At 35.5% G+C, this 27,325-nt stretch overlaps 1 protein-coding gene across 7 annotated transcripts in view; it reads left to right on the forward strand.

Annotated features, from left to right (window-relative positions):
• neo1a (neogenin 1a) overlaps positions 1–27,325 on the forward strand; it is a 304,905-nt gene that overhangs the window by 548 nt on the left and 277,032 nt on the right. The gene's annotated exons all lie outside the window — the stretch shown is intronic.

Consider the following 27,325-nt stretch of genomic DNA (forward strand, 5'->3'; position numbering starts at 1 on the left):
GTGCAGGAACGAGTGTGTGTGACTAAAATTCTAATCTGAAATAACTTTGAAAATCAATTATGTTTATCCAGTTCATCGAACACATACTGTTGACAGCCTCATAAATCAAAACATATGTCTAATCCAGTCGTAGTCTTCATATTTGCTCTGAAAAGACTCAGTAATGGCAAAGGTGTGATCTGCATTAACACCTTAATATGTTCACCTGAGTAGAAAACCTCATTATTATAAAAAATATATGAGTCACCAAACTGGCTTGATGAAAAATAAGTAGCCTAAATTACTGTTCATTACAGGCTATACTAACCTAATTTATCTTGAATTTAAGAGTGTTTGTTTCTTTTGCATCATACCACACACAAAAAGTTTAAATTAGGATTTAAAACATTGTTGTACAGTGCAGATATGCTCAATGCATGCTTGAAAGAGAATAGAAAAAGGCATTTGGGAAGAATGTGTACACTTTATATTGGTCTGGATGCAGTTCTTCATTGAAATGTGAAGTTAAATTACTTTCATCAGCTTGAAACTTAAAGAAAACGCACATGGGATTAAAAAAAATCATATAAAGGTGTCTAAAGGTATTGCAGAACTGGCATGTGATGCCCTCAAAATGTATATGTATACAGACGTTTTAAAGCCGGTGCAGAGGTGTTTTCCTTTTAATTTATGAAAATATTAATATAAGCACATTTTTGAATAATAAAACATTCCCTGACATGACAAAGAATATGATTGCTACATTTTAGTTACACAGCATCAGACGTGCCTTTGATTCAGGGACTGAGCTCGGTCAGAGCTACCATTTTTTATTTTAGGACTGTTTTATGTGCCATTTCATTCCATTCTGGCACAGAGTAAAGAGCTGCAAGGATTTTTATTTATTTTTTTAGCATAAAACAGAATTAATCAATCTTTTGTTTGTTTATTATTACTCTTTATTCATAGTGAATATGATAAGGCTCGTGTTGAAAGTGCAAGATGCATCATTTAACTCTCTGTGCAACACGTTTTCACTACAGCATGGATCGGTGTGCTTGTTTATTAAGATCACGTATGGTGAGAGCAGGCCGTAGTGGAGTTTGCGGCTGGGCTGTCTTGCGTGCGGAGGCTGATGAAAGCTGCTCTGCTGCATGAAAAGCAATGTGCTGTGGTAAAAAATCACAGGCTTTGCTGAGATCAGTACAAAAGAGAGGAATGGGGGGCTGGGTGGAATGGGCAGACTCTGTCTGGAAAGTAATAAAACCAGGAGATTAAGGGGGGTAACAGGGAGTTCCTTTGGGAGTTTTGATTGATTCCAGAGAATTGGACCTACATGCAGAGAGTGAGTTTCACGTTACTAATTGTGGGGTCCCCTCTCTGAAAATATGTGTTTATTTGAAACACGTTTTTTTTTGAGGTCCTGAAGCTCACAAATGTAAACCATAAGCAGTTTTGAAAAGGTTAGGTCACCTACATCTCACAGATAACAGTGATACAACTTTTTCATTGTTCTTGTTCAAGCTACTTGTTTAATATGAGTTGAACCAACACAATTCTTAAGTCTTGTTTGGGACGGTGTAATTGTTTTGTGTTCAATCCACTTAAATTTGTAAAAAACGAGTAAGTTAGCTTAATAGATTAGTGTTGGGACAACATAGGCATTGTGTGGAATCAGGGGATCTGCGAGGTCTTAAAATGACTTGCATTTCAAAAACAAAATTTTAAGCCTTAAAGTCTAAAATTCACTGAAATATTGGGTTGTAGGTCTTAAATCATTTTAAACTGGTCTTAACTTTCTATGTCCTATGTCCAGGTAAAGCTACCCTATTGAGCCGATACCCAATCACCAATAATCCATCTTAAAACTTTTTTTATAAATTTAAGTCTTCTATTGCATTTTTACTGCAAATTCTGTTTCTGATTCAGGGAAAGAAAACTAAAGCAACACATCCCTTTACGTGATCTTCCATTAATACAAAAACCAGCTAACCCATTCAAAAAAATCCTTAATTTTTTTTAGCCCTTTATAAGTCTAAAATTTCCTTCATAATGGTCTTAAAAGTGTCTTTAAAAAGTCTTAAATTTGACTAGAAGAAACCTGCAGAAACTCTGGGAAGTGGCAACCCTGCATTTTTTACAGTACAGGGTTCGTTTTACAGTGTAATGTTTGCATTTTAACATATCGTTTTAACGTGTGGAAAGTGCTATGATTTTGGATAAAGTGCTTGAAAATTTTATTCTGTTGCTTTTAGAATTATTTATCTGAATAAATAGGAAATAATTAACTATTTAAATCCAATAAAACACATCTTCTTTTTTTCTTTTGCATGAAATGAAAAGTCTACACATGTCCTGACTAGGCATATGCCGGTATAAGATTCTGACGGTATGATAACCTTGCATAAAAATATCACGGTTTCACTGTATTGTGATTACTGCTCTAAAATATATTCTTTTTAAATGTCTGGGTAAAAAGCAAAAACATTTTTCCCTTTTGAACAAAATATATTTTATTTTGAGAAACATTTAAAATATTTTGGAACAGTAGCATGTCAGGCGAAATAATTCAAATGAATCATTGATTTCTGCTGTCTTCATTTATTTCAAAAACAGATTTTTTTACAATTAAAAATGGCATTTTGGATATCTTTTCTGCTTGGATACTGTTGTCCTAGAAACAAAACAAAAAAAAGTAGATAAAAAATCGTACACATACCGTAGGAACGGTATTGCAGAAAATTTTGACTGTTTTAAAACCTTGACTTTTCCAATACCTTAAAAGCAGTTATCATCCCATGCCTAGTGCTGACTCTGCTAATGTTCATCTGCGGGATTTGATTAATCAGTGATTGCATGGAGATTATCATTTCATGAGTGAACGATTCATAAAATGAAAATCAATATATAAAAACGACATGTTTAAGATGTGAGTAAATGACAGAAATGTATGCATATTTGGGCTGCACAATATATCATTTTAGCATTGCTATCGCAATGTGCACATCCACAATAGTCACATTGCACAATATGCATTGTTTAGTCTGAATTATAGTTGACCAGGAGCTACAGAATTGCATTTAATTACTGTATTTATGTGGAATTTATATGACTTATGCAAAGTTTGTACTTGTTTCTAGTCCAAATATCAACATTTTAAAACAAAAACAAGATTATTTTACTTACCCCACTTAAGATAATTTAGCCTGTTTTCAGGAAAAACTCTTAATTTCTCCCTATTTCTTGTGAAGTTCAATACTATTTTTTTCTTAATCTAAGAGTTAGATATTTGAACTAGAAAAAGACAAAGTAAGAAAAGCATTTTTTTGCCTTGTGATTATTCAATTTCTGTACCTGAGTCCATAGACTCCCCAGAAAACCATCAAATAGTGCTATTCAAACTAACTTGTGAAACTGTATTCATATCGCAATATTTATGTATATCAGATATATATATATATATATATATATATATATATATATATATATATATATATATATATATATATATATATATATATATATATATATATATATATATATCAGATGCAATATCAGATTTTTCTAATATTGTGCAGCCTTAATGCATATGTAAACATGTAATTTGCCACATTTTTAATGTGCTGTAAGTTTGAAAATGCACCTGGAAAGTGCTTAAATCTGAATCTGAAAAAGGTTTAAGAACTCTTGAAAGGAATCGAGGAAGTGTTGGGGTGACTTTTTTTTTTAAGTTGTCATTGCGTCCTATTTACATCCCATCTTATCTGCATAATCCTGCTGGGAGAGAACAGTGTGCTGATAGCTTCCCCGCGGACAATGTAAACAGCATGCTAAAATGTATAAACACCCTCACAACCTTGTCTGCAACCACTCAGCACTGTAAAGAATCTGCTTCCTTCGCAGCGGCCTAGGCAAGACTTGAACAAAAGAACAGTGTTGTTCTAACAGAAGTTTTTGTTGTTATTTCAAAACATTTAGTATTCCAAATAAAATAACTTCCATTTTTGTGACTGGATTATTAGAAATCTTTAATAAAATACTATTGTAAAGTAGGCCTATGACACTGTAAAAAAATCCGAAAATTTAGCATTTTATTCTTATTTTGTGATTCGCATTTAATTTTTTTCTCATTTATTTATAAAATGTTTTTATTTTTTAACTTTTAACCTTGAAAAGTTTTATGAAAATGTTTTATTTGTTTAAAGTGATATATTGTCTCGGTTGGTGTTGTATATTAAGCTACAATAACCTTGTAATAAACAGCCAGTACATTTTTCTGTTATTTTACAGACTTATTTCTCTAAATATTATTCCTTATACATTATATTATTTCAAACTACTAAAATGTCAATAAAACTTACTTTGTTAAACTGTGGAGTTGAATTTTCAACATTAAGATCCAGTAATGCAGTTCACAACCGTAAATAAATAAAAACATTTGAAAATGTAAAAAAAAAATAAACTAATTAACAGATTATTTTTTTACAGTGTAGCAAATATTATCATGTTGCGACTAATTATTGAAAATGGTATTATAAAATACTATATCACAATATTCACCTAAGCTGAAAAAAAAGTTTCTTTAACATGTATAATAGCAAACTCTATATACATGTTCAGAGTAAACGCATTTAAGACTAATCAAACTGCAAGTACAATAGGTAACACTTTAAAATAAATTCTCATTAGTAAACATTGGTTAAATCATTAAAGTCAAGAGTGAGAAATAGCCATATTTTTTACAGTTGAAGGTATTTTAAAAAATGCTACAAAATTGTATTAGTTAGCTCCATTTCATAAATAAAAATATAGTGTTTTATTGCAAATACATTATTAGTCGTTAACTTGGAAATAAGCATTGCCTAAGATTATTAAAAATATTTATTGTGAGTTTAGTCAGATTAAGCCACGTTTACAAATGGAGCCTTATTATACAGTGTTAGCAAATAATATGCATATAGCATTTTCAATCAAAATCCTTCATGTTGTAAAAAGCATTGACTCAACTTAATATTGTAAGGCAACTTTTTTATTTTATAGACTCAACCTAAATCAAATCAAGTACAGTACTTGTGTTAAAAGCTGAGTCAACTCAAAATCTGTGCAGCAAGTTGCCTTACAGATATACGTGAAAATGTTTATGTTTGAAAATGAACAGCCTATAAATTAAATATCTGGTGCTGTGATGAACAACCAAATACAACAATCTGAATATTCCTAAAAGTACACTCTTTCAAGTATTTATTCGCAGTATTTTGCAGTGCCTAAGAAAACAATATTGTGGCATTCATTAACACAATATATTGAATGATTGAATATCGACATGAAGTTGGCGTAAAAAGCAGTTTTATTATATTATTATAAAGTGATGCACTGAGGTTTGGCAACTGAAATTACATGGATTAAATATATGATAAAAAACATTTGCTTTTATCCAAAACCTTTGCTAATATAGTGACATTTAATTACTGCTTGTCACATTTGGACAGCGAAACACAATGTGAAAAAGCTACAACAGGTAAAACATCAACATTTTACCATGAAAAGCTAGAAAAACACTAAGCAATTACAGGTTATGTACAACATGTTCAATTTAAAACATATACGAATGGCTTGCTGTTGTTTGAGGAAAACAACACTATTGAAATGCAAGTTTATTTTGATTTGCTAAATAGGGATGCAACGATTATAGATTTTTGGTTGTATGATTATATTCCGAGTAATAATCACAGTTATTCATGAAAGGCTTCTCAACACTGCATTTCTGCAAAACAAAACTGCTACAGCTAAACAAATGTATGCCAACTGTGCACTAGTTTAAAGTTCCAAGCCTGTACACCGTGGCAAATACGGTTGATAGTGAAATCAGTTAATTGTTGCATCCCCAGTGCTTAATAGATTTATTTTCATTATTTTGGTAAAAACGTAAGTTATATTGACTGTGGGTTCCATGCAATTGATTTGTGTTGGCAAAAACATAAAGGACTTTAGTTAACTTAGTTTTTACCAATTTAAGAGGATTGAACAGAAAACAATTTAGTTGTCCCAAAAAAAAAAAATAATCTCACGAACAGCAAACTTAATTTGTTGAGTATGTATTTGGTTGTGCTATCATTTAATACTCCATTTGGATTAGAATAATATTATTGTTTAGTATATTCAATAACATGACACATGTCTAATAACACCATTTTATGTTGAAAGATCCTGAACTTCAATAAATAAATGGATGCTTTTTCTGGTAATATTCTTATCGCAAACAAGCCAATTTCTCCATATAGCTGTCTATTGTTGCACATTAATAATCATTATCCCAAATCATCATTACTGTTGCAGCTGCATGTTTTCAGATGTCCGCGAACAAAGATGATCGATATCACTAACAAATGAACCAGTATTGTCAGCAATTGAATCTCGTTGGAAACAGGGTGTCACAACAAGCTCCAGCCGAGAGATCCGTCCAGCCTTCGATGTTCTTTATTAATTTAGATGGACAATGGGCTCTTGGATAATTGCCTAATGTGCAAATGAAGGCTTGATGGCAATATGTAAATGATTGAGGATTGATGGAGTTGTTTATTTATTGCACCAGCGGCGAATTTAGCGGCGAGTTAATAATTTGACCTGATATTTGTCAACATATTTCAGAGAGTTGACCTTGCACTATGGCTGTGTGCTAGTTTGGAACGGAGTACTGCATAGTGTTATATTATTTATGCAAAATTGCTTTGCATTGATGGAACAGATGACCTTCTGTATTTGTGAAAAATGAAGATTGAACCAGAGCACACTGCAAAGGATACTTTATCCTATATGCGATGCACTTGATGTGACCTTCCATTCGGAGAGAAATATCATGACTTGTTTTTATCTTTTCTTTGACTCATCCTTGGATCAGACAGTGAAATTGCTCAAAATTGGAGTGTATAATAGGCGTATTTTGTTTCTGGTGTCTGAATGTGACTTGTGGATTTAAACATGCCACGAAGTGAGATCATATGGCAACAATTTAGCGTGCTACAGTATGAAGTGTTCAGTGTTACATGCTGCTTTTTTGATTCTTATTCAAAGAAAAGTTTTGTTTATACTGGACTGAATATAGTAAGCAATAGTGTATATGTTGAAATATTCTTTTTTTAACTAGTCTTTGATTTAGGATTCAAGAAAAAAAACTGATTTCTCAATAAATTTTCCCTATTTTTGATTATGCTGATATTATTTATACAATGTAAAACCCAAAAAGTCAAACCATTTTAGGAAACCGATTGCTACAAACCATTTAAGTTCAATAACTAATCCTAATGAGTTCTGTAAACTTAATCCATTTGAGTAAACGATGCAATTTGAGCACAGAAAAACCCAGAGAATGAAGAGAACTCAAACCAACCGATTACTGTAAAACCCATTAGGTTATGGCAACTCAAACTATTTGAGGAAACCATTGGCTACAAACCATTTGAATTAAACTAATCTATAGGAATACTGTGACCTTACTCCATTTAAGTTGAAGTAATGTGATATTTAATTAACTCATTTCCTTCAACACTGAGTTCAAAACTTTTCAAATATGTAGAATTACCTTTCAGTCAATTTTGAGTTAACTACACTCATTTCATTTGATAAAGACTGTTGGGTTTTACAGTGTAACAATACTTCTAATATTAATTTAAAACCTTTAAATACTGTCTTCAACTCTCTATGTAGATTTGTTTTAAGGTGTCCGTATAGAACCCATACTTGCATATTATATGAATCTCCTGATTTGCTTTAACCTAAGTTCCATAGACAAAATCATTGGTATTTGTTTCTTTTTAAATGTGTTTATTTTAGTCACCCTTATTTTTTAAAGACGTTTTTTTTGTTCCATTTACCTCTTCATGTCTCTTCGATATATGCAACAGAATTAATTTTTTGTTCCAAGAATTACAACAAAAAATGGCCTTAGGTCCTTTCAATACAAAGCTCCTTTTGACTGGAATAACCTTCCTTGTTCTTTTAAATCAATTAAGACATTTAGTCTTTTTGGGAGTAATTTATCTTCTTTTTTGGAAACAACTTGTAAGTGTTATTAATATTGGTTCCAATTTAAATGCTTATTTATTTGTATATCATATAGTTTGTACTTTTGATTATATGTTTATGTTTGCTTAGACTTTAGACTGTTGAAAGCGTTTCAGGTGAAGTATGCTGCTTGCTGTATTTTTGTTATGATGTGTTGTTCTCTGTTTGATTTATGTACTTTTCAGTGACCCCTTGAAAATGAGATGTAGAGCTCAAGGGGCTATCCCATTTAATAAATTCTAATTAAAAAAAATTACTGATCCCTGACTTTTTGGATTCAGTTAAACACAAAAGAAGATGTTTTGAAGAATGACAGAAACCTGTAACCATTGACTTTCATAGTATTTGTTTTACATACTATGTATGTCATTGGCTACAGGTTTCCAAGATTCTTTAAACTATCTTCCTTTGTGTTCAACAGAACAAAAAAATGATTTGTAAAGCTGAGAAAATTATGGGAGAATTTTCATTTTTGGTTGAATTTTCTCTTGTCAGCACAGATTGTTCGTCAGCATATTTTGGGGGTCTCTAAATTGAGATGTAAATGTTTTGGCCTAAATTGAAATTTAAAATAAAAACAAAACATTCTGAACTAGTCTTTACTTTGATTGAGGAGGCCTTAACGTCAAAACAGACCATGCGCCAGCGTATTTTGGTGGTCTCTAAATTGAGGTAGGAATGGTTAGGCCTACTTGTGAAAATTGGAGTCCATTTGTTGGAATGGTAAGCTTCCGCTGTGTGCGATTTATTGGCAAGGTTTCTGACGTAGCAAGTCAACCCTGGTCAATTCTGCTCCATTATCATCAGTAGCGTATCATTATGTTACTGAGTGCACTATTTTAATGTAGCATTTTAGAAAATGAGCAGTCTACGCAAATACACCCGAGGTAGTGTAAAACTTTTTTTTTTGTTGTTGAAGGAATTCCGACAAAATGCTCATGCCTACGGAATGTTTGCTGGTCAACACCCTCATTTGGGATCTGAGTGGTTGCAGTTCCCAGTGGATCTGTGTTTGTGGGTGAATTCTTGCTGCCGTGTTTCTTGCCAGCCTCAGCAGCTGGAGGAGATTATGATGCATGTGTGATATGAATGCTCGTTCTTGGTGAAGTGAAAAAAAAGAGCTAGAGCTTTTGATAAGTCATTTGTAGTGTCTTCCTTTGGGTGCAATTTGTGTTTGCCCTTACAAATCCACAGTTAGGCTAACATCAAATGTTGTTTTAAATATGTACAATTTTTGTTACACTAATTTATATATTTACTTAGACATGATTATGACTAGGGCTGCACGATATTGGAAAAATATAACATTGTCATTTTTTATTCTCTGATATATAATTTTTATAATATATTGCGATATGAATACAGTTTCACCAGATGACTTGATACCTTTATTTGGAAATAATTTTAATGTTAGATCAATTGGGATGATTCTAAAGTGGGAGTGCATCTCCATAAAATCTAATAAACAATCTATACATGTTTTTGGGGTTCTTCTGCACATTTTCATTGTTGTCTGTGCTATTTGGGTTGTATCCTCTCTTTTTGCATTTATTGAATTTTCATACATGTTTAGTCAGAGATTGATGAATTGATGTTTACTATTTGCATCTCTTTAAAATCTAATAAACAATCTATAAACCTTTGGGGTCCTCCGACACATTTTCATTGTAATCTGTGTTATTTGCTGTGCATTTCTGTATTTGCATGTGTTGTGAGTAGTTTCAGGCTTAACAATCTATAAATATAATCAAGAAAAAGATACAATTGAAATAAAGGGTTTTATCGTTTCCCAAGTATAAAGGCATTCAAGTACAGTAACTGAATTGTTTTTTTAAAAATCATTATATAATCACAGGAATCAAAAACACATGCCAGTGATAAATAATACAAACTCAACATTGCATATCCTGCGATGTGACTATTGTGAATGATCACATTGCGATATCGATGCTGAAACGATATATTGTGCAGCCCTAATTATGACTATTGCTCACTTGTACAGTTTAAGACAAACCTCTCTTTTTAAGCATTGTTTAAACTTTGGAATCTAACTCTGTGGCAGTAGTTTTAAAGATATTTATCATAATCCAAAATTGATATTGGGTATGTAACAAACTTCCCTGTTTTACATTTAGATTTTGATGGTATAAATGGTACTGTAATTTGACAACCGTCATATAAATCAACAATAAGCCAGCAAAGCTGTTGTCCATTCATTTTGACATAACTCATACAATCTAAATCCCTGACCAACTTGACCAATAAAATGAGAGTTACTTCCATTCCAATTTTGGTCTGTTTAGAAATATTGACTTTGAAGAAGAATAATAATTTGAAATATAGTTAGTTTACCCAAAAATGAAAATTTTGTCGTCATTTACTCTTCCTTACATGGTTTTAAACCTTAATGGGTTTCTTTCTTCTGTTATACACAAAATAAGACATTTTGGAGAATGCTGGTTGCTGGAACCAATAAAAGAGAAAAAATACTGTAGAAGTCAATGAGTGCAAGCAACTAGCATTTTTCAAAATATATTCTTTTGTGTTCAACAGAAACTCGAATAGGTTTGAACTAGTGAAGGTTGAGTAAATGTTGACAGAATTTTCAGTTTTGGTGAACTATCCCTTTAATTCCTGTTTCAGATAAAACCAAACCTGGTGTAACCATGTTTTTATGCCAAAACAAACACCCTATTTTTCTATTAAACAATTTTCAGAATTCTATATTGAGTCTAAATTGAGTTTGTGTCACTTCTTCAAGTTCCAACATCCAAACTTCCAGTTCTGCACTTGCAAACTGATTCCAAAGAGCAGAAATAGAGCAGATATAATTTTTCCATGTGCATAGCTGGCTCTGCCTGCTGCTCAGTCCAGCTGAAACCCATTTATTGCTGACCCAAATTGTTCAAATGCTTTCAATCTTCTTTCCAGCAATCTACAGACAGCCATAGCTGCGCGCATGCACTACTGTATTAATTATGGCATTGTTCTCTCTCCATCTTTCTCCTGCTGCTAGTTGGTCTGTCACCTAATAGGTTCTGCTTTCTTTATGGCCTGTTTTGTTGCATTTCACTTAATTAGAAAACCTGTAAGGTCTCCGCACCTGCTGCTGAATATGCTGACAGGCCAACTTGTACTGTACTTCCCTTCATTCAGTTACAAGCAGTTCCATGCAAATGTCAACCTTCCCATAAAAAAAAAAATAGTTTTCATCAAAATAGCAAAACTGGGTAGGATCCCAGCTCAGACTGCGTTGGGTGCAGTAGGAGCGGTGGGTTACACACGGGGGCTTGTCCGGGATGAGAGTGAGGTTTAGGGGGTTAGTGTAACAGAAGCCAGCTATCGAAGTGCTATGAAGGTAAACCTCACTCCTCAGACCTCAAAAAGTGCTCTTGTGACAGACGCTAGAGGACATGGTCCTCCTTGTTAGACCAATCGACTTTCATTCAATTAATTGCTGGTTTGATCCCATCTCAGACCAGGTTGGGTGCAGTAGGACCGGTGGATTACACATGGGGGCTCATCTGGGATGGGAGTAAGGTTTAGGGAATGAGTGTAACAGAGGTCAGCTAGCAAAGTGCTTTGCAGGTAATACTCACTCCTCTGTCCACAAAAGGTGCTCTAGCGACAGATGCTAGAGGCCATGGTCTTTAGCTTTCTTGTTATAGAAACCGACTTCCATGCAATGAATTGCTGGTTCGATCACAGCTCAGACTGCATTGGGTGCAGTAGGACCGGTGGGTTACACAAGGGGGTTGTCTGGGATGGGAGTGAGGGTTAGGGGGTTAGTGTTAGAGGCCAGCTATTGAAGTGCTATGCAAGTAAATTTCACTACAGACTCTAGCGTGGTCCTCCTTGTTAGAGCAACCAACTTCAATGCGGTGATTTGCTGGTTTGATCCCAGCTCAGACCGGGTTGGGTGATAGGACCGGTGGATTACATGTAAAATTACTCAAAAATCTCTCTGTCAATGTTTTCAAACTATTATATTTGATACACCAAAGTCACGCAAGTGCCAATTTTACATCTGTCACATCCATAACAAAGATTTTTCCTCATAAATGTGAAAATGTAAAACAAAATAAAATCAATTATATTTGTTTTATTGAGTGCCAACTCTAATCCTTTTGACTAGCATCATTTCTTATGGGTTGTGTGGTTTAATTCACAGAATTTTGTATGTTGTATTATGCAAACTCAAAAAAACAGACTTTTTTGGTCACTTCCATAACGCATGTTTCATCAAATATAAAAAAGGTTTACAAAGTGCTATTTCTCTGATCCCACAATTAGTTGTTGTTTTGAAAAACATAAACCAATATTTTATTATAATGTTAACATATATAGTTTCTCTGTGAAGGTTTTACTGCAAACGTCACATACATAACACTGGAATTGCCTGTTGTCGGTGGTGAGTGCTGTATGTGAGTAATGACAGCATGAACTGATATCTCTGCCAAGCATCCCGGCAGACTAAAGCTGTGAAATCATCGAAGGTGATTGAAGCACCCCTGTTGTAGTTGCACATTCCTTGAACGCTGATGACGGGCACTGCAGGGGCTCTTCGCTCACAGCTCTGGTAAAAAAGCCTCAGTGTGTCGGAGAGCTGTAGCCTGTGGAAGGATCACTGAAGACGGGGTTGTGAATAAGCTCAACATCAGTGCCAAGTCGCCCGAACTCAGCTTGTTGCTCTTGGCAGCTCAAGATGGGCTTAAGATCTTCTCTGTGCGCCATCCTGCGGTCGGCTTCTGGTTTATCGCAAAAGATCCAGAAAGGGCTTGTCATACCTGCCTGCTTGAAAAGTAAACACGGCTTCCTTCGTTTAACCAAGAAAGTGTGGAAAAAGGAACGCTGGAACTTAAAGAGTACAGTGTTTGCTCGTTTTTCTCTTAAATGTAAATTGGTTACCCATTTTCCAGGTGTCACTAATCATTAAAGGTTCACTTCATCTGAATATTTTTAGCTCTAAATATAAACCCGTGCAGCTTCTTTGCTTCTACAAGACACACAAATGGAAAACTTGAATAATACCCAACTTTGTTTCCTATGTGAAGCTGTCGAGCTTCGAAAGAAAAGGGGAAAAACCAACCTTTTTTTAATGAATACTGACTTCACGTGTTGGGGAAAGTTACTTTAGAAAGTAATGCATTACAATATTGAGTTACTCCCCCAAAAAAGTAACTAGTTGCAATACTTAGTTTTTATGGTAAGTAATGTGTTAAGTTACTTGAGTTATTTTGCGTTACTTTTTCTGACCTGGCTTAGGCTTGATCTCTTTCAGAACTTGCAGGGTGTTTTTCCTTTTCTTTGTTTTTTAAATAGAGGAGCTCTGCAATTAACAACACTGTATAACCTCCATTTACCTTAAAAACACATCAAAATGTGACCCCACTCCACCTTCCAGACCCCATGCCGTTTATACAGATTAATGAAAGTTTAAAGCAACACGTTTGCTACTTTTGTACATTTTGTCTTATTGAAAAGTAAAATCACTGTCCATTCAGATAATCCTCTTCCTTTTCTTCCATGTGTTCAAAATAATAAACTTATTTTAATCATAGAAATGTAAGGCTCTGCCATCTTCATTTCTGTCTGTTCCTGCATTCTCTCATTGAGAGCAGGATTCAATGTGTCTAGGTTCATTTTAAGAGCCCCTATTATGAATTTTTCTAAAATAACCTTCCATGCAGTCTTTAACACAAGTGAATGAAATATCCAGCTGATGTTTAAATCTAAAAGTGCACAGTGTTTAAAAATATTGATTCATCTATAAAAGAGTCGACTCATAGTGGTTCAAATGAATTGCCGTTGTAGCGAGTCTTTAGCCGTGTCGGCGTGACGTCGATACGGAACTCAATCCCTGCCAATTTGTTGCGCACGCAGACCCGGGAAAATGCTTTAATGCACTCCTGCATTGGGCCCACACATACACTCTGCACTCGGAGTACTTAAAAATTGTTGATAAGCTGTGGTGGGCCTTTATCTCTCTCTCGCGCTGAATGCAATTGACCAATCACAATAGACTGGGTCATGGTAGGTTATATTATACTCTGTGAATACTAGTTGAAAAGGCCTGAGATTGAGAGAGATGCTTTTGTGATTGTGAAATCTGCTTTTCATGTGCTTCGTCCTTAAACTTTGATAGAGATAATAAATGTCAAAGAGCAAGACCATACTATTTTTTTATCACATTTCATTTCATACTGTTACACCTTGCTGCCAGATGAATCTAGATGTCTGTATTTCCTCAGCATTGCTATGGGGTAAGTCAGTTTGCAGGGGTTTCTGGTTAGTTGCATTTCTAACTTGTAGATGGTTTCGCAGCTGCAGCTCATGCAATGCGAGATACAAAAGAATTTCCTCCCGTTGGTTAGGCGCGGCGGGAATGATGGAATCCAGCTGCTCTGGGTCCCTGACCTAAAGATTTGACCTCTGACCCTGTGATGGATAAATACAACTAGAGAAAGAAGCCAGGAGAGAGAGAGAAAGCCTGGAAAGCACCTGCAGAGTAGGCCTGACATTCCAGCACTGGACCCTAGGACACGTGTCATATGATCCCAGAGGGTGTGTTTGAATGGGAGGGGGGACATCATTAATGGGAGGCCAGCTGTTATTGTATATGACTAATGAGCTGTTTTATGGAAAAAGACTTGATGAACACGCACATTTGACCGACTACATGTGGAATAGTATGGCTGTTTCTCAATTCCAAGAACACTGAAAACGGACTTGCATTCTTGTGGAGACCATTCTTGCCAGGTCACCTCAGAAGAATGAACTTGGGAGACACGAGAACATGGAACGCTTCCTGTGAGAAATGAGCTGATGGTCACATGACCTTCACGCGTTTGAAACGAATAATTATTTAAACTTTACATCATTCCTACCACAGTTCCTTTTTGATATATAACATGTATTCATATATAAAACCTTACAAATATACTTTGGACAGGACAAATAAAACAGATTTGAATATGAATTTCAGCAAATAAACACCCTTACTGTGTTTATGCTTTATTACGATTTTCATATTAATGTTTACTTTTACCGTCTCATTTAGGGAAAGTCCTGAGATAATCAAGTTATATCTCTGAACTTTAACAATAAAAATTCTTAATTTTCTCACCCCCTTTATTCAGCCGCAATGACTTCTGGGACTTCTAAAGTACAGTGCTTAAAAAGTGCCTTTCTATTTCTTCGTTTATCTATACCTCTGTGTGCTGTTTGTGTTGCTCTACAATAACACTTCAGAAACGTTAGCTGGCAGTAGGTTTTTATGTTCCTCTGTGTCGAGTTACTTAGTGGGTGTTTTGTTTGAACACTAATGTACAAGTAGTTAAATCTCGCTCATTCAGAGGCGGGAACTGGTGGACGTGCAACAACTTCCATCATAAAGTAAACACAAAACAAAAGTTTCCATCTGGAGTTGTTTAACGGGACTCGACACTTCTAAAAACTCTACATCGGGCTAGTGGCTCTCGGCACCGCTACTAAGCCGACCAATCACAAAGCTTGCATTATGCGGTTGCAATGTGTAGTTACTTTTTTTGAGAGGTGCGTGTCAGCGTCGGCTTCAGTCATGGTGAGGCGTCTGTGACCTTGCGGAGGCTGTGGTGGAACATGTGTACATTTGACGCAGAAGTATAAATCGGCCATATGCTGCGTTTACACTAGATGCTAATGAAGCGTCAAGCGCGAGTGATTTACATTTTAAGTCAACACAAAGACGTAAATAGACATCCTGCATCGCGTTTTGTACGAATGACACTGTGCAAGTTGAGTGTTTTGAATCACTCGAGTTCTAAAATCGGAACTTCAGCGGACATTTGTGCCACGTTAACCAATCAGGAGCTTTCTCTTGTAGGGGAGTGATAATGATGTAGCGCCTGTTGTTGGTGTCCCGAGGGGAAATCCTCTTGCCAACACTGAACTACAGTTCATCAAACTGGGTTCTGCTCAGTCGGAAGCACCACTGAAAGCCTCCATCATCCAGGTATAGGTTCTGGAGAAGTTCTCTGAAAGGATCTAATGGAGTCGGACATGGGCCGAAGGAATACATGCTGTTTTTCAACCTTTCTAAAGCACATAAACATAGCTAGCTTCTCAATAAAATCAATGTTAACTATTTATAGTCACCGGGCGGACGGAAGCCCTGCGAATACACGTTTGTTTTGAAGTGAATTTGTCGTGCGAATGAAGTGAATTTGACACGTAAATGAAGTGAGTAAACCCAAAATGTTCAAATATCACTATTTATTTGCGCGTTCCATGTCTGGTGTGAACACAGCAATATAGGAGCGAGCCCGATGGAGTGAGTGTTTACAAGTGTTGAGTCCCATGAAGAAGCTCCAGATGGAAACTTTTGTTTTGTGTTTACCTTATAATTAAAGTTGTTGCACGTCCGCCGGTTCCCACCTCTGAATGAGCGAGTTTTAGCTACTTGTATTGTTCAGAAAAAACAAAACAAAACACGCATGAAGAAACTCGACAAAGAAGAACATAACCTATGGCCAGCTAGCATTTCAGAAGTGTTATTGCAGAGCAACACAAACAGCACACAGAAGTATAAATGCACAACTACATGCAAGGCAGGCACTGGGGGTTACAGTGATAACTCGACATAGAAGTATAAATCAGTCTCAAGCCTGTATCGATGCATCCTCAATATCAAGAAGCCATCCGAGTTCTTTCACGCATCCTCCTATCTTACATTCTTCTGTTTTAGAATTGAAATTTGGTTGATGATGACGTTGCACAAGAACAAAAGGATGCAAGAACGCTTAAGAAGGCAAATTGAGAAACAGTTTAGGTCTATGTAAAACCTGTGCCTATAGATACCCACACTTGTCTCTTTTCAGTTGCTAGTAAGAGTGAATTACTCTGAGCACATGTGTTTAGCACATTCGACCATTTAAATCTGCTCTGCACAATTCCTTGAGTAGATTGCAGGCAGGCCTCGGAACAAGTAATCGCCGCTATGCAAATGTGACCCTTTTCACTTATGTACACAAAAAGAAGCAAATTACCTCGGAGATGATCAGCATTTAGTATTTGACTAGATTAAAGAAGGCGTTTTTGCAAACCCTCGTGGGATTCTTTTATCCAAGGTACACAAGTAATGTTTTCTCCATTTCTGTTGTCTCTCATCCTATAATAATGTTTGATATCGGGTAATTGAACAATTTTGGAAGAGATAGAATTTGCCTGCGTTTTTCAGAGGTGGTATCAGGCTCATTATGTTCATCAAAAAGCAATTATGGGAAGCCACTATTGTGGGATCTTTTTTTATGTTTGGTAATTATACAAAGCGCTACTTTAATCTTCCGTTTCTCACCTCTAGTCTCTTACACAACCGCCCCACTTCATCTGAATTAGCCAGAATCATGTACACAATAACTTGATGATTGGATAATTAGCAGTTGCAGTGAGATGATGTCACAGTCATTACCCTTTACATCTTTTTTGGGGGAAAATGGAGTTCTTTCTATACATGTAGAGGCAGTGAGATAACAGGATTCTCCTTTTCCCTGAGCATTGGACCAGGCTGACCCACCCACACCAGTCAGAGTCTTACTGCTGCTGCATTCCCAGCATGGCTGGGCCAGTAATTCATGATCAGGGTGGTGTCGGGCATTGCTTGCCGAAAAGAGGGGGGGGTCAGGGGTTCAATTGCTCCCCCTGGGTAAATCCTTAGATACGTAGTGACTGTACGGCGGCCCCACGCTGACTACAGTGGTAATTAATTTCTAATGAGGGTTGGACGGCTCACTTGTGCCAGGGGCTCCAGACATATTCTTCTATGCCCCATTTATTTAAAGACTTTGTAATATTCTCCAGTAGGTCAAAAGTTCTATTTGGCTTTATGATGCGAGCTCTCTTCGAGTAATTTCTTCTTGTACTTTTCAACACTTTTATTTTGATTAAATTGCAGTGTGGTGATATGAAAAAGATTTGTCTTTTCGCTCTCAGGTGAGATGAGATTAGATTTTCCACACTTAATCCTGGTTCCGTTCAATAAACCCATCTAAGTTTAATTCTTTTGTTTTCAAAAAGTTGCTCTCTTTCTGTGTAGGTTTCATTGCTCTTGTTCAGACACATTCAATTGCTTTTAATTAAAGTCTGCGACTTGTGCATTGTGGTTTAGGGTCAGCGCTGAAGCAGCTTGTATTGATAAAATTTCCTGAAAGGAAACTATTCGGTGAAATACAGGAAGCCATTAGGAAGTCTGGGCCTCACATCTATCTGCAAGCCAGTAAACAATGTCCAGCCCCCTGAGTTAGCAGTATGGATGAGTTCTAGCGCTTGAAAAGATTTCAAAATCTGAAAATATTCAGTTGAAATGGCAAAATAATAGTGATTTAGTTGGTTTCAAAACTGTTGTGGAGGGTCAACAACAACAACGTGCCATTTCTGTAATCGTCAAAAGCCACAGTATTTCTGCAGAGTGGACACCCTTTACCCCTTTTCTGTTATTACGCACTGAAAAAAATTATGTCAGCAAAATTGTTGCAAACAATTTGTATGTGTTAAATTTAAACAAATTTAAGTTGGTAATGTTCAACTTGATTTTTTTAGTTTAAATTCAGCCCAAATAAATTGTTCAACCACTTAACTTAAAAAAAATCCAAGCAATCATCTTTGAATAATTTTTTTCAGTGTACCTATCATGTTGTCTGACATTTAACTTTCTTGTCGATCTCAAGTATTATTTGTGTTCTTTCAAAATAAAATGATCCTAAAGTCAAGATCATTCAAGCGAGCTCAGAGCGAGGGTCTTTGAAATGAGATTTACCTAATGTAAACCTTGGTTCATTTCTAATACTTAGTTTGTTGTGCACAAATTGATTTTTGGGTACTCGACAAGCTCTGGAACTCATTCAGGTTGTTGTTATTGAACCCTCCTAACTGAATTACCCATGGTAAACCTTTCCTAATATAATTTCAGGCTTCGCCGTCCATTTTCATCCAGCGAGTTCTTTCCGCTAATGAACAAGTAAATGTGACCATTAAGGTTATGAGTTTCTGGTGAATGGCAAAAAAACCCAATGTCATGTACTCGTGCTTTTGTCTTCCTTCAGCAGAAATGTTATATGGAGCATTGATCACCCATGAAATCGCACATCGCCAAAACATCTCTGCAGAATCTCAGTGGAAAATTGACTGGTAGTTAAGTGGTTATGGAGCTGCGCTGTATTGGGCCCCTGAGAACCTCCGTGATGCCTCGCTACGTCTATCCCGTTGTGCGCCGCTCCTATTTGAATTTCAATCAGCTCTTGATGTGTTGTGATGTGAAGGCATGGGGGATGGAGGTGAGCCGGAATATGTGGCGTGACCAACGGAGACTCATTTGAGGCTCATTTGTGTCCGCTCGCGTCCCAGGGGGCACATGCCGTAAACTGCTAGCCGCTGGGCTTGCAAACACTCTATTTTTACTGACGTCTCCAGCTAGCTTGTGCTGATCTCAGACTGGAGGGTGGAACAATCAATACCAACCCCCCTCCCGAGCTCCTCTGTTTTGTGTCACTTCATCATGTGCTGTCACATCTACCACACCTTAGTTTGTTATATTGAATTAAATGTGCTGTCGTAGCCGCACCGTGTCATTCACCCTCAGCTGCTTCAAGATCGTAATTGTCTCCCGGACTCTATTAAGCAACCATATGTTTTATGGGTATTTACCATAATGCGAGATTGAATTATGCTGCTGTTTTGACACTGTGCGTTTCTTACAAACGCATCGCATAGTGGGAAATGCTAATTCTGCATTTTTGTCTACCTTTCCATATGGCGCCGGAGCTCTTGGGTCTCGGAGGTGATCCCAAACAAGCAGTTTTTGAAATGAGATTGCAGGCTGCATGATATTGGAGAAATCTGACATTGTGATGTTTTGTTTTTCTGCGATTATTAAAGTCAAAATGATTAGCCCTCCTGAGAATTTTGTTTTCTTTGTCAAATAATTCCCAAATAATGATTAAGAGAGCAAGGAATCTTTCATTGTATTTCCTATAATATTTTTTTCTTCCGAAAAAAGTTTTATTTTGCCAAGAATAAAAGCAGTTTAAATTTTTTTAAAATCATTTTAAGATTAGTATTTAATGGTGTAACGGATCACAAATCTCATGGTTCGGATCACACTATGGTTTTTGAGTCACGGATCGTACCATTTTTCGGATCAGGAAAAAAGGAGACAAATATCATTTGCTTTCCATTTATACAAAAACATTACTGCAAAACCATTAGTTTTAACAAATAGAACTTAGAACCTGTAACTTTAATAAAAATTTAAATCAAGAAAGAACCAGCTGAAAAACAGGAAAATATTCAATTCGAAAAATAATCTTTGCTACTGTTGCTGATAACGCTAAATATAGAAATCTAACATCTTGTACAACATATCAAATTAAATTTCAATTAAAGATTCAGCAATTCACACATAAAACTTCATGTTTCATTATAGGTGGATCATTTTTGAAAACCTATTCAGTGACATAATTTTGAAGGTTGTTTGTCACCACCTATTGGTAATTGTTACAACATTCACCAGCGTCAATTTTCATCAAACGGTGATTTTAATCTTTACCATAAACATCAGCATTTAAATCTGAACTATAAACTGTTCTCCCAGTACTTCTGTGTTTTTTAATTGTTTGTAACGAACTGAAAAAGTGTGAAAACTGAATCTCTCTCAATCAAACGCAGATTTGAATATAGCGCTTAGAAGGTTTAATAAACATATGCAAATCATTATCATTTATCATTCATGTTACACAAGTTTGAATTGAGATCACGATGCATTAATGTTTAATTGTGCAGCTTTACACTGGATGCATTAATGGAGGCTAAACAAACAGTGACAGAAAACACCTTTAATTAATAACCTAAGAAAGCATTTAGGTCCCACCACAACTTTTCCTGTCATCATTATGTTTTACAGGGAAGCCAAAATGCTTTCATACACGTGATTTGAATGACATAGGAGATGACCTCTCTGCAATTATTATAAATGTTGGATTAACCTATAAAAGTAAAAAAAAGTTATTAATCCATGGGTCACGTGCGTTTCAAACTTGGTTGTGATTTATTCAGATTATGGATCAACCGTGATCCGTTACACCCGTTATTAGCCCCCTTTACATTTTTTTTTCAATTGCCTACAGAACAAACCACTGTTATATGATGATTTGCAGTTATAAGAAATGAGTTATTACTATTAATCAGTTATTAGAAATGAGCTATTAAAACTTTTATGTTTAGAAATGTGTAAACAGAAATTGGGCAAAAAATAGTAATAATTCAGGAGGGCTAATAATTCTGACTTTCTCTCTAGCCTGTGATAAGACAATTTCACCAATAGACGAGATTTGAAAGAATTCAGGTAGAGAAATTGAATGACGAAATGAAAAGTAGCACTGAATAGTCTTCGTTGTATAAATAATTCAATAAAATAATCTTCATTAATAATCTTCATGAATAATCTTCATACAAATGGTACAATTCCTTGTGCCTTAATGCTTAAACTCTCATGCAAATGATAAATCTTTGCTCCATTATGTTAAAAACCTTTAATGACTCCACAAATTTCATGTTCTGAATTGCAGCTCCAGGTCAAATATAACTAGGGCTGGGTAATTTGGCCTAAAATCCAAATCTTAATTAATTAATGTTGATTAATTGAACATTTTAATGAATGATTCTTTTATTAATTTATTTTATTTTTTGCCCTCATAGTTCACTGATAGGTTTTGTACAGTAAATATGCTCACATTATTTATAATTGAAGGAAACACACACTATCTACTATTTATGATTATTTATTGAATATCAACGCTGAACAACTGAAATTAAAACACACATTGCCAACAGTAAAAGTAGAAAATAAGCAGTATATTTTTTAAATAAAATACTAATAAATAATATTTTAAACATATCATTAATTGCATCTTCTGTAAACTAATATTTGAATGTAATTAATAATTTTAATGTAATGGAAAATGACATTAAAAGTATTCCTCCACAGGATTCTACACTCGCTCCAACAGGCTCGCTGTTCACCCGCGGCTCACCGCGCCACCCACACTCGTCACTGCCACCAAGCTGACCAGTCACAGAGCTTGTACTATGCATCGTCGCGATGTGTAGTTACATTTTTTTGAGAGGTGCATGTTCGCGTCAGCCATGGTGAGGGTTATGCGACTGCGCGAAGGCTGCACTGGACCATATGTGTGCACTCGACACAGAAGTACAATGTAAAACCCAACAGTCAACTTTATCAAATGAAATGAGTGTAGTTAACTGAAAATTGACTGAAAGTTAAATCTTCTCATTTGAGAAGAGTTTTGAACTGTTGAAGGTAATGAGTTAATTAAATACCTCCAACCATACCTTCAACTTAAATGGAGTAAGTTCACAGTACTCATTAGGATTTAGAACTTAAATGGTTTGTTGCAATCGGTTTCTTCAAGCGGTTTGAGTTGCCTTAACTTATTGGCTTTTACAGTACTCAGTTGGTTTGAGTTCTCTTCATTTAATGGGTTTTACTGTGCTCAAATTGCTTCATTTACTCAAATGGGTTAAGTTCACAGTACTCATTAGGATTAGTTTTTGAACTTAAATGGTTTGTTGCAATCAAAATGGTTTGAGTTACCTTAACTTTACAGTGTATAAACAGAGCATAGCCACGTGACTCCACACGCGGTAGTAAAAGTAATTAAAAAAATCAACCTGAAAAAATTCGATTCAGGTTCTGTATGTCAATAACGATTACTTTTCAGTTAATCACCCAGCCCTAACTCCAATCACAACTCAACATTTCTGAAACAATATATGGTGCAGCCCTTGCCGACAGTGTGAAAAAGACATTTAAGGAGGACGAAAAGGACAAAGCTTGCCGGATGAACAACAAATAATTCATGTTTTTGACTTGGTAGCTCCACCAAAAGCCACATTTGATCCATTTCCCCTTGCAGCAGACTTCCATTAATAATGGATGCTAGTTTCACCCCTTCAGAGTCCTGCAGGGCACACATTCCCCCTACCAGCCCCCCCACATGGGTTCCCATCATTGACTATCCCGGTAAGGTTCAGGGCTGGGCTTAATACATCATATCGCGCCCTGACTAACTCCTATTGTTGGTTTAGCCAAGTGCATCAGGAGGTGTCTGCTTTGTTGTGTTACAAAGGCGACTGTCATGAGATGACGTTTTAATAGAAATCCTGCTCTCTTTTGTTGAGGTCACCTCGGACAATGCTTCAGATACCTTCATGCTGTGTGCTAAAGGAGCCGTGTGGGTTTTTTCCAATCCTTCTTCTTTAGTGGTGGCACAATGCGAAGGGGTCAGAGGCTGGGATGAGCGCTGGAGATTTATGGCTAGTTTAAAGTTGAATAGCAAATCTGCGAGACATGCCAAGTGTATGATGTAAGAAACTGGCCAGGCTTTACTCCCACTGCCACGGCGAATAAAGAAAGTGATGAATCAATGAGAAAATTAAAGCATGCCTGCTGGAGATCTGATTCGGAACTCTGAATCCTGGAGTTTGTTTTTGGTCTAAGTTGGTCTTGCAGTCCTAACCAAATTAAAGTAATGGGTCTAGGTTTAGTTTGAAGGAAAGTTCAATCTCATTTGTGGCGTATCGCTGCTTACCAAAGAACAAAAATTACATTTTTCAGCCCACCCCTTTTTCTTCTTATGTACTTTAAAGCTAGGGCTGGGCGAAAAAATCTTTATCAGTATATATTGGCCAAACACCATTGTCTATAACAATAAAAAGAGATGTGGTATAGAGTTTTAGTGTGAAGGCTATAGTTTTATTAAAATTTGGCTGCTAAGCACGCACCTTGGAAGGAATGCCAATAAGCTTGGGGTGTAAGTTTGTCATTTCCAATGGAGGCGCGTGACTTGCACGATGCGCACATTGGAGCGACGTGCACATGTTGTGCAAGCGGCGCATGTGATGCGCGTGCATTTTTCAGTCGCACCAAGTTGAAAACATTAACAACATTAACTTTTCCGAATGCTGCACGATTCATGTAAGTAGAACTAATCAATCTGCTTTACACTTTGTATGGAATATACACATTTCAGTAATGGCAGACTAATTACCTCAGACAAACACAGCGCATCCAAACACTGCAGCAGTTTTTACTTTTCTCCATGAACTTGTATGTGAGCGGCAGCAATGATTTGTCTCTTTGTCATCCTCTGAGAAAATGCATGATGGTTGCCTAGTTACGAGACACCAGGGGAACGCAAGCGCAAAACACATTGGTCAAGGAAACCACATGCGCATGCTTGTCACTTCAAGTCAGAATTACAATACATACGAAAATGAGTGCAGTAAGAGTATGTATGAGTGTGAGTGGCATTTGGTTCCTTTTCTTGTGCATCCCAGCCACTAGCACCCCATCTAAAACATATTTTAGCTTAGGAGGTAATGTAGTCATTCAACTTCACAATTTGTCATGTATTTGAATAATGAAGGTTGGTTCTTTTAGGTTGCTAAAAGTAAGTGGTAGCTTTGATTGTTTAGTATTTACACTTTACCATCGCACACACTTTGTAACATTTTATTTATCAAGTTTAAGAGTCTCTTTAACACTTTAACATGTTTATTTTATTATAAAGAGATCAGATATTTCGTTAGAATATTTTTGTTTTTTAAAACTACTTGCCTTAGTAATGTTGGTAAATTAAAATCAAGTGGTTAAAAAATCCTATTATTCCTAAATGTACTGTTAAAAAAAATTAAATAATTATCGATACTGAATGATATGATATTATGATGATTTGTTTTCCAATATCGTCCAGCCCTAATTAAAGCTTAGTTTATATTAAATATTAATTTATCAAATCTAAATCCAAAGCAATCTACTGATGGATGCAAGCAATTAGTAAATAAATAAATACATAAATACACCATAACAGGGAGAGATTAATGAAACAGGGATGACTGTTTTTTTTTTTAATAATTCATTTAAATGCTCGAGTTGTAATGGTATGATATTTTAATATCACAGGTATAGTGACTAAAATTATCACAGTTATCCATATTATCACACAAAGAGGAAAGTCAACTACTCTTATCTGAATACATACATGTGCGTTATATTTAAATGTATATCATATTCACATTGCTGTCTTTCGTTCTTAGCTAAACGCAGTGTTACAGGATTACAGTTTTCAATGTCATCATAAATATGGTTTTAATAACTGAAATTTTAAAAGACTCATGAAATGCTTGAAATTCTGCATTTAGGGTCATTCCACCAGCCAGTAACAGGAAAAGAGAAGGTTCTTGAAATGATTTTTTTTTTTTTGCCTATTTGCATTTTAAATTAATTTTTGACAATTAATTTTTTAATAGTCAGACTGTGGTTTATGATAATGTCATGACAACAAAACATATCACATTAGATAGATATAAACTACAGAACAGTGTTTTATTATTTTTATGTTGTTTGTTTGAAATGTCACTTACCAAAAATGCTTTTGTTAGAATTTTTATGTAATTATACAGTTTTGTGTAAATAATACAGTAAAAATAAATTTAAAAAGTAATAATTTTGAATTAACATAAATATAAAATAGTAATATTGTAAATGTAGGCATGGGACGATAGCAGTTTTCAAGGTATACCACGGTTTGGAAAAGTAAAAAAAATGTTCTGTAATATCGTTCCTGAGGTATGTGTACGATTTTTTTTATTAAATTTTTTTTTTTTTACATGTTTTTGAAATTAATGAAGACTGAAGTCAATGGTTCATTTTAATTATTTAGCCTGACATGTTTACTATAACAAAATATTATAAATCTTTAAAAAATAAAATATTTTGTTTTCAAAGGAGGAATAAGTTTTTATTTTTTTACCCAGACATTAAAAAAGAATATATTTTAGAGCAATACCGTGAAATCGTGATTAACACTACCCCAAATAAACACTTCCCTCCATTAACAGCCACTAACTTCCCATTGAAAAAAACTAAATAAACATAATTAAGCAATAAATAAATAAATAAATAAATAAATAATAAAGACAAATAAAAAAGAAAAAAAATGTAAATGAAAAATAAAAATGTATTAATATATTTTTGCTCATCTTTAAAATCAAGTTAGCCAGCAGATAATCTAAAAATGGGCGCCACGTATTCTGTCTTTTTTACACATTGTCAAAAATGTTGTTAAAGGTGATCCACATTGTGAAATTAGGCTTTTCATGTGGTAGTCCTTTGAACCAGTTTATAGACATAAACAAAAAAAACCCTGATTGTTCAGCAGAGAGTAATAGCCTTTTCGATTTAGCCTTACACCACCCCATTTTATCGCATACTAGCATAACCCATAAACCTCAGAAGCCCTGCTACCACCAAGGGAGCCATGAGATGTGTGTGAGGATATGCTGAAGGGTGTACTGATCCGTTGAGGAACTAGTTGGTAATATCACGCTGTATAGAGGTTTCCGAATTGATCCGGCATAGTTGAGCAGTCTTCCGCAGAACATATTTCCACTTTTTCCTTATTTCTAGCAGTAGCACAACCTGAATCATTATGTCCGACCAGCATTTTGTTGTCCATAACACCACAAGCGTTAACTGGGATTGTTAGAGGAAGATTCCTTGTTGTGAAATTTCTTCGCTTTAAAAATCCTTACCCAAACAGGTGCCTTTTCTGCCTTGCTTATATTCTTTTTGGAGCTTATTAAAAGATAATTTCAGTTAGTGCATGCTGACGCTGCTTGTTTAGTAATGTGTGTAAACACCACCTGCTTGAACTTTGCAGATGTAAATTATGAAAATGATCTGAGTTTATTCACTTGGTAATTCAGCCTCTAATTTATCCTCTGCTTTTTGAAATTTGACTGTGGGAAAGCACTTAGCTTTCTGAAATGATTTGAAATCTCTTTATTACGCCGTGCTTTTCAGTCGTAAGAAGGCTTGAAATGATTTCCGTGGCGTCTGTCGTCCTAAAGGCGATTGCTTCTGTCCATCAGTCTTTCTGTCGTCTCATTGATCCGTGCATTGAGTCATGAATATGTAAGAGAGGCTGCTGCTGAAAGGGAGATGGGAGGAGTTATTGATGTTTGACATTGAGAACGTGCTAAATTAGATCCGGAATAATTTAAAACCTAAATTCTCTGGACACATAGATTATGGATAGTCCACAGAGGATTTTACCCCCATTTTGTTCCCTTGCTGAATTCACTATTATTGAGAATATGGAAGGTTGGTGTGTCCTCTTGACATTGTAAGGTTTCTGGTTTGTGGTCGTGTCTGTAAATTTGCACTGCAGCT

This window comes from Danio aesculapii, chromosome 7 (assembly GCF_903798145.1).
Source record: "Danio aesculapii chromosome 7, fDanAes4.1, whole genome shotgun sequence".
NCBI classification, from domain to species: domain Eukaryota; kingdom Metazoa; phylum Chordata; class Actinopteri; order Cypriniformes; family Danionidae; genus Danio; species Danio aesculapii.